The sequence below is a fragment of the Rhinopithecus bieti genome, unplaced genomic scaffold (assembly GCF_001698545.2).
Source record: "Rhinopithecus bieti isolate Rb0 unplaced genomic scaffold, ASM169854v2 scaffold_1530, whole genome shotgun sequence".
NCBI lineage: Eukaryota > Metazoa > Chordata > Mammalia > Primates > Cercopithecidae > Rhinopithecus > Rhinopithecus bieti.
The window spans coordinates 1,814,273-1,822,967 of record NW_016803808.1 but is presented as its reverse complement, the minus strand read 5'-3'; the positions used below and the strand labels follow the sequence as shown (position 1 = coordinate 1,822,967).

The 8,695-nt window shown below is 48.9% G+C and overlaps 1 long non-coding RNA gene across 1 annotated transcript in view; it reads right to left on the bottom strand.

Moving 5' to 3' along the window:
• LOC108516049 (uncharacterized) overlaps window positions 1-5,111 on the bottom strand; it is an 11,198-nt gene extending 6,087 nt beyond the window's left edge. Inside the window, exon 1 of the long non-coding RNA XR_001881706.1 lies at window positions 4,768-5,111. This is a non-coding gene — a long non-coding RNA (uncharacterized LOC108516049). The remainder of the gene's footprint in view (window positions 1-4,767) is intronic.
• Window positions 5,112-8,695: the final 3,584 nt, after the last annotated feature.

Genomic DNA, 8,695 nt, shown 5'->3' with positions numbered 1-8,695 from the left:
TGGTCTTGATCTCCTGACCTCGTGATCCGCCCGTCTCGGCCTCCCAAAGTGCTGGGATTACAGGCTTGAGCCACCGCGCCCGGCCCTCTCTTTCCTTTTTGCTGCCTCTGCCAGCTGCTTATGCTGCTGTTCTCCCTTCTCCTTCCCCTTTTGATGGCTTTGGCAGTGTAAGATTGCCACCTTCTTTGGTTTTTACACTGTGTGCAGTAACTCCATGATTTCCTTGTGGTATTTAATGGGGATTCCCTGAGGTTAGGAACTCCCTTTCTTTCCATATTGCAGCATGGGCATGTAGGATTAGATAAGCATACTTGCTATCTGTATACACATTTATTCTTTTTCCCTTTCCCAGTTCTAAAGTTCGGGTAAGTGCTACTAGTTCTGCTAACTGGGCACTGGTCCCTGGGGGAAGAGGCTTACTTTCAAATATGGTTACATCACTAACCATGGCGTAACCTGCCTTTTGTATCCCATTCTCCACAAATGAACTTCCATCAGTATATAGGTTAAGGTCAGGATTAGCTAAGGGGACTTCTAAGAGATCATCTTGGGCAGCATAAATCTGGACTATAATTTGGTGGCAGTCATGCTCAATTGGTTCCCCATCCTCTGGGAGAAAAGTGGCAGGGTTGAGGGCCACGCACATGCATATTTGAAGCACCGGTCCCTCAAGGAGTAGCACCTGGTATCTAAGTAGGCAGTTGTCTGATAGCCATAAACTTCCTTTGGCACCTAGTATGCCATTTACACTATGAGTAGTCCAGACAGTGAGATCCTTTCCTTGTATTATCTTGGTAGCCTCTGAGACTAAGACGGCCACTGCTGCAACTGCCCTTAAACAGTGAGGTCAGCCTTTTGCTACTACATCAATTTCCTTACTTAGGTATGCCACTGGTTGTGGGGTTGTCCCACGAGTCTGAGTAAGGACTCCAAGAGCTACCCCTGCTCTTTCTGTGACGTATAAAGAGAAGTTTTGTCCTGTCGGAAGGCCTAAGGCTGGAACTTGTACTAGGGCCTGCTTTAAGGTTTTGAAGGCTGTTTCTGCCTCTGGTTCCCATTCTACTAGATGACTATTTGCCCTCTGGGTTTCCTTGATTAGAGTATAGAGGGGCCTGACTATCTTGCTGTATCCGGGGATCCATAGTTGGCAAAAGCCGGCAATTCCAAGGAACCCCCATAACTGTTTCAATGTCTTAGGGTAAGGATAAGCCAGTATAGGCTGCATTCGTTCCTTGCTGAGGGCCCTCATCCCTCTGGCTAAGATTAGGTCTAGATATTTGACCTGCTGTAGGCAAAGCTGGGCCTTCGACCTAGATGCCTTGTACCCTTGATTAGCTAGAAAGTTCAAGAGATCTAGAGTAGCCTGCTGACATGAGGCTTCTGAACTGGTAGCTAAAAGTAAATCCTCCACATATTGAAGGACCAGAGTGCCTGAACTTGAGAAGTGCCCTAGATCTTGGGCCAGTGCCTGACCAAACAGGTGAGGGCTGTCCCTAAACCCTTGGGGCAAGACCGTCCACGTGTTGGGACGTTTGGTCTGTGGAATCCTCAAAGGCAAAGAAAAACTGCGAGTCAGAGTGCAGGGGAATACAGAAGGCATCCTGGAGGTCCAGAACCGTGAACCATTCTGCTTCCTCTGGTATTTGAGAGAGCCGGGTATAGGGGTTTGGTATAACTGGATATAGAGGAATTACTGCCTCATTGATGAGTCTAAGATCTTGCACTAGTCTCCACTGACCATTCAGTTTTTGTACTCCCAGAATTTGGGGTGTTGCAAGGACTGCTGCATTTCCTTGCTAAGCCTTGAGCTTTCAAATGTTTAACAATATCCTGTAATCCTTTACGAGCTTGAGGCCTTGAGGGATATTGCCTTTGATAAGGAAAAGTGGTGGGATCTTTTAACTTGATTTGGACTGGGCGGACATTTTTTACCCTTCCAAATTGTCCTTCCAATGCCCAGACTTCAGGGTTGATTCCCTCTTCAAGTAGGGGACAACAAATGGGTAATTTGTTCCCCATATTTATGTAGATAATAGCTCCAGCCTTGGCTAATATATCCCTCCCTAATAAAGGTGTGGGATTTTCAGGCATAACAAGAAAGGCATGTGAAAAGAGCAAAGTCTCCCAATTACAACTGAGGAGGTGGGAGAAATACTTGATTACAGGCTGTCCCAGGATTCCTCGGATGGTAATGGACCTTGAGGATAGTCATCCAGCACAGGAGATTAACACTTGAAGGCTGCGCCAGTGTCCAGGAGGAAGTCAATTTCCTGGTCCTTCGTCCTCTGGGGCAGTGCACCTTCCAGTGATTGCCTCGGCATAGTGGACATGGACAAGGGGGCAGCTTGTTTCTCATTGGACAATCTTTTTTGAAGTGTCCTAATAAACCACACTGATAACAAGCCCTACCAGGTGATTGGCCTGCTCCATTTTCTGTCCTCTCTGAACCACCAAGGTTTGTTTGTCTGATGGCCATGACTAAGGCTGCAGCCTTTCTCTTATCTCACTTTTCCTTTTGGGCCTTTTCCTCTTGGTCCCTATTATAGAACACCAAGGTTGCCAGGTTTAATAATGCCTCCAAATTTTGTTCAGAGCCCAGGGCTTGCTTTTGGAGCTTTCTCCTGATATCTGCGACTGACTGGGTAATAAACTTATCTTTTAGAATCAATTGGTTCAGGTGACAGGGGAGTATATTTTCGTAAGGCCTCCTGTAGCCGCTCAAGGAAGGCAGAAGGATTTTCTTCCTTTCCCTGAGTTATGGTGGGCATCATTGAATAATTCATGGGCTTTTTTCTAATTCTCCTTAGTCCTTCTAGAACACAGGTCAATAGGTGTTTACGACTCCAGTCCCCATGACCTGAGTCAACGTCCCAGTGGGGATCCATACTGGGGATGGCTTGCTGACCAGTAGGGAATTTGTCCCTTTTTTCAGCTGTCATTCTATTATTTACTTGACTAAGATACCAGGTATCTCCAAACTCTTGGGCTGCAGCTAAAGCCACATTCTTTTCATTAAAGGCCAGGGTTTGATCTAACAATAGCATGACATCTCTCCAAGCGAGGTCGAAGGTTTGCCCTAGACCCTATAGGACATCTATGTACCTATCAGGATCATCTGAAAACTTCCCAAGGTCTGCCTTGATCTGCTTTAAATCAGAGAGGGAGAAGGGGACATGTACCCAGGTTGGGCCAAATTCCCCTCCCCCTACAGCTTGAAGGGGCCATAACCGACAGCCTGGCAGTTTTTGTGGTCCTTTGGAGATTTCCTTACTTATTTCCTTCTGGGCAGGGGAGATTAGAGGAGGACTGTCATTAATAGGAAGGGGAGCTATAGGGAGGCTAGGATATGGGAGTAAGCTGAGAGGTCCTCCTGTGGGATGTAAATTGCAAGCTTTGCATAGTTGTGTATTCTCCCTCAATGAAAAGAAAGCTTGGATATAAGGTATTTCACTCCATTTGCCTTCCCTCTTACAGAAAAGGTCAAGCTGCAGGATAGTATTGTAATTTGTACTTCCCTCAGGTGGCCATTTTTCCCCATCAGAGAGAGAATATGGGGGCCAAGCCGTAGTGCAGAAAAAAATGAGCCACCTCTTTTTCAGGGTTTGTGGGTCAAATTGGTCCCAATGGCTTAGGATGCATTTCAAGGGTGAGCCTGTTGATGCCTGAGTGTTTCCCATCTGAAAGACAAAACCGCCTGCAGTTTTGGTTTTTGTTTCTCCCCCTGCCCAAGAACCTGCAACAGTCCCTGGACCCTGCTGATCAGAATAGTTGTGCTCACCGATGCAGCAGCAGAAACACTAGTTTTCCTCTTAGATCACAAAGAGGACTGAGGAATGTTGGATTTAGTGGCCCTTACCAACGCATTCTCGAAAACCTGCACCCTTGCCTGTCCTCCTAGACCACAAAGAGGACCGAGGAAAATCGGATTTAGTGGCCCTTACCGACACATTCTCGAAAACCTGTTAGAGTCCTAAGCATTCTCCTGTTAGTATTGGGACTTTACCCCCATCCCATAGAGATGTTATGCCCCAAAAATGAAGCAGAGGGCCATACCCCGAGGGAGGGAAGGGATCTTCCAGGGTTGGAAGTGTGACAACTTTTGCTGTCACTTATATGAATAGGAAGGATACAATTTCTGAGACTCCTCATATCCTAGCTTTAGGAATAGCTTTTAGGAATAGCCTTTTTTAGGTAAAAATTATGTCTTTCTGATTGGTGAGCCCCAGTGCCTAAAGAAGAAGACAGCAGAGTCCTGGAGTTTATGCTAGAAGTCATTCTTATAGGAGAAACTAAAGCACCAGAGACAGGGGGTGGTTTTTAGAAGTGGGACTAGTCTCACAGAAGAGAGGTGAGAGGAAGTTTGTCTGGCAGGCATTAGGACCCAGGAGGAAAAGGGTCAGGATGGATAGGATAGATGGGCGAGTCTTGCTTGGGCAACATGCCTTTGAGAATTCCGCTCATGGCCGCAGGGTCAACCAACTTGTTGTTGGGACCCCTGAGCTGCATGGCTTTCCTCTCTGTCGACCCTTGGTTCAGCCCAGAAGTACAGGAAAAGTGGAAGCTGGTTCCAGGTAAACCAACACTCCCAACTCTGAAGAGTCGGGGGTTGTTAGAGAGCCCTTTCCCAGAAAGCCTGACACCCGTGTCTTTAGTCCAGTGGCCATGCCAGTCACTTTTAACTGGCTGACAGGTGCCCGGTATTTAGCCCCCAAATTCTAAGGAAAAATAGGACAGAATAGCAAGCAAAAGGGGTCCGTTGGTACTCACCGCTTGGTGATAGGCTATGGTCTCATCACTTGACGATAGTCTCACTGCTTGGCAATAGACGATAGGCCCTTTGTGGTTGCCAAAATGTGTCCAAAATTGGTGGGTTCTTGGTCTTGCTGACTTCAAGAATGAAGCTACGGACTGTCGCAGTGAGTGTTACAGCTCTTAAAGGCAGCACGCGTCTGGAATTGTTCGTTCCTCCCCATGGGTTTGTGGCCTCGCTGGCTTCAAGAGTGAAGCTGCAGACCCTCGCCATGAGTGTTACAGCTCATGAAGAACAGCATGGACCCAAAGAGTAAGCAGCAGCAAAGATTTATCTTAAAGAGCAAAAGAACAAAGCTTCCACAGTGTGGAAGGGGACCCGAGTGGGTTGCCACTGCTGGCTCAGGCAGCCTGCTTTTATTCCCTTATCTGACCCCACCTACATCCTGCTGATTGGTCCATTTTACAGAGAGCTGATTGGTCCGTTTTGACAGAGTGCTGATTGGTGTGTTTACAATCCCTGAGCTAGACACAGAGTGCTGATTGGTGCGTTTACAATCCTTTAGCTAGACACAGTGCTAGACAGAAAAGTTCTCCAAGTCCCCACTAGATTAGCTAGATACAGAGCACTGATTGGTGATTTTACAAACCTTGAGCTAGACACAGAGTGCTGATTGGTGCATTTACAATCCTCTAGCTAGACATAAAAGTTCTCCAAGTCCCCACCCAACTTAGGGGCCCAGCTGGCTTCACCTAGTGGATCCTGTGCCAAGGCCGCAGGCAGAGCTGCCCACAAGTCCCACGCCCTGCGCCTGCACTCCTCAGCCCTTGCATGGTCGATGGGACCAGGGGCCGCAGAGCAGGGGGCGGTGCCTGTCAGAGAGGCTTGGTCCATGCGGGAGCCCACTGGTGGGGGGGCGGGGCTCGGGCATGGTGGGCTGGAGGTCCCGAGCCCTGCCCTGCAGGTAGGCAGCTGAGGCCCTGTGAGAACTTGAGCTTGGCGCGGGTGGGCCAGCAGTGCCGGGGGACCTGGTGGACCCTCCGCAGCTGCTGGCCTGGGTGCTAAGCCCCTCACTGCCCTGGTTGAAAGAAAGAGGGAAGGAAGGAAGTTTGTGTGCAAGGATCTCACAGAGCAATGCAGTTCTGAGCTCAGCAAGACAGCCAGGGATCCTCCAGCCAAAGTCGTCCAGCACAGGAAGCCTGCATCTCCCACCTTTCCTCCGTGTCCCTGCCAGGCCCAGCCATGGACTAAGAGCAGCCCAGAGGAAGCGTAGCCTCATGGAAATGGGTTTCCTAGGGCAGCAGCAGGGCTGCTGGTCACCAACGCTCCCACAGTCAGAGTTCTGAGAGGCCTTGCTCACGGCCCCTGCACTGAGGAACCTGGGCCAAGCTGCTTCATTTTTAAGCCTTCTATTTCCTCAACTATAAAGTGGGGGTAGTAATTTCTAACTCACAATGTAGGCGTTTGAGATCATGTCTGTGAGTTTATTTCTATGCCAGGCACACACGAAGCTCTCAATCATTGACTGTTTTTATTATTGTTGGCGATGGTGATGTCATTGTCATTATTGTATATTGAAGGCTCTCAGGCAGTGGACAGGCATGAGCAGAGCGATGCATTAGAAATGGTCCCATCGCACTCAACCTGCCTCAGTCTCTTCCCTCAGCCCTCTGGGAGTATCGGTAACTCTCAAAAACAAGTCCCTTCCCTCTTTCTGAAATGACTTGCCAGAAAGGGCCCAGGCAGCAAGATGTATAAAACAGAAATGGAAATGGAAAACTCGGGGCCAGGGGAGGGGGCAGGAGGAGCCACACAGGGTCACTCGGCTTCAGCAGGCACCAGGCACCGTGGCTCTGTGGGTCCCAGCAGCATCCCAGCCTCCCAGGGGCTGCCTCCTGCCTTAGGCTCTGTGAGAGGGTCACAGGTTTGTGGGAGGTTGTTTCTCTTTCCAAAACTGCTAATAAGGGGCATTAAAAGAAGAAGCCTGGGCAGGGTGCTGTGGCTCACTCCTGTAATTCCAGCACTCTGGGAGGCCGAGGCGGGCGAATCACTTGAGGTCAGGAGTTCGAGACCAGCCTGGCCAACATGGTGAAACCCTGTCTCTACTAAAAATACAGAAATTAGTTGGGTGTGGTGGCGGGCACCTGTAATCCCAGCTACTCAGGAAGCTGAAGCAGAAGAATCACTTGAACCTGGGAGATGGAGGTTGCAGTGAGCCAAGATTGTGCCACTGCACTCCAGCCTGGGCGACAGAGTGAGACTGTGTCTCAGAAAAATAAATAAAACAAAATAAAGTAAAATTAAATTAAATTAAATAAGAAGGCTGTTTCTTAAAGCAAATATACAATTCAAATGAACTGATTGAGCACCTGTGCCAGGCCCTGGGGAATCAAAATGAACACAACATAGACCCTGCCCTCAAGGGGCCTCCAGCAAGAGACATGTCCCTAAAAAACATCAGGGCCTGTGATGGGTCTAAGGAACACGTGGGAAAGGTGAGACTGTGCAGGAAGAGAGGAGGAATCCAAGCTGGGTGGTCAGAGAGCCCACAGGCAGTTCAAGGGGATTTACACGCAACGACACAGAGGGTGTGTCCTAGAGGCATGGTTCTGCAGGAGGGTGAAGGGCAAGGAGGATTTGGATCTGGAGGGCCAATGGGGGCCAAAGCCCCGAGGGCTTGAGGTCAGCAAAGCCTTGACTGTGAGGTCCTAGGAGCCACACAGAGTGTAAGCCAAGCTGGTGGATGAGCTTTGCATTTCAGGACTTTGCACAGGAGCAGTGTGAGGCTAACTGAGGGGGCTGGTCAAATGCTGGTCATTCATCTTCTGCCCCCACTACATCTTGAAGCCCCAAAAAGTAAGACAGTTGCCTTTCTTGTTTCCTCAATATGGAAAGGTCATGTTGGTCATGACCTTCTAAGGTCGTGACCAATCATCAGTAGGTGATGGATCAGTGGTTCCTGTCCTGAATGCATACATGATGGAGGAATGACCTATACATTTAGGCCAGCATTTTCCAAAATGTATTCCCAAACCAAAAGATGAATAGCTGATCAATTTCCCAAAGGAGGGAGAAACATACCAGATATTCACTCACTGCCATCTGGACCAGGCCTCACATGCCTGGTCTCTTCCAGTTTAATGTGTACAGCAGCCCACCTGGCCCCACTTGACAACCGCAAAATCTGAGGCTCTGAGAGTTTAATGTCTTGCCAGAGACATTAAAGGTCATGGTAAAGACAAAATTCAAAAGCAGATGTTGTTATATCAAGTCAAATGCTTTTTCTAACAGTGCACGCACGCACAGAAATAAGCTCACATTCAGTCAGGGAAAACATTCTGCAGTGTGTGTGTGTGTGTGTGTGTGTGTGTGTGTGTGTGTGTGTGTGTATTTGCAGCCTTCTCTCAGGTTTTCCATGGAACTGTTGTGTAAATGGAGGTGACTGGCTCAGGAGCAACCCTGCAGGATTCACAGGGGACCCCGCCTGAAGTGTCAGCACAGGCAAAACCAAACACATCCAGAGAAATAGGAACTAGGTCTGTTTGCAAAGAACAGAGGCTGCTCAGCTGAGGCAAGGACACCACTGTTGTCTGTGCTGGCTTTCGTCTGGAATGTCTTTAAATAAAATGATTTGCCCTCGGCCATTCGCAGTGGTTCATGCCTGTAATCCCAGCACTTTCGGAGGCCTAGGCGGGTGGATCACCTGAGGTCAGGAGTTCGAGACCAGCCTGACCAACAAGGTGAAATCCCGTCTCTACTAAAAATACAAAAATTAGCCAGGTGTGGTGGCAGGCGCCTGTAGTCCCAGGTACTCCGGAGGCTGAGACAGGAAAATTGCTTGAACCCGGGAGGCAGAGGTTGCAGTGAACCAAGATCATGCCAGTGCACTCCAGCCTGGGTGACGGAGCAAGACTCTGTCTCAAAAAAACAAACAAACAAAAACAG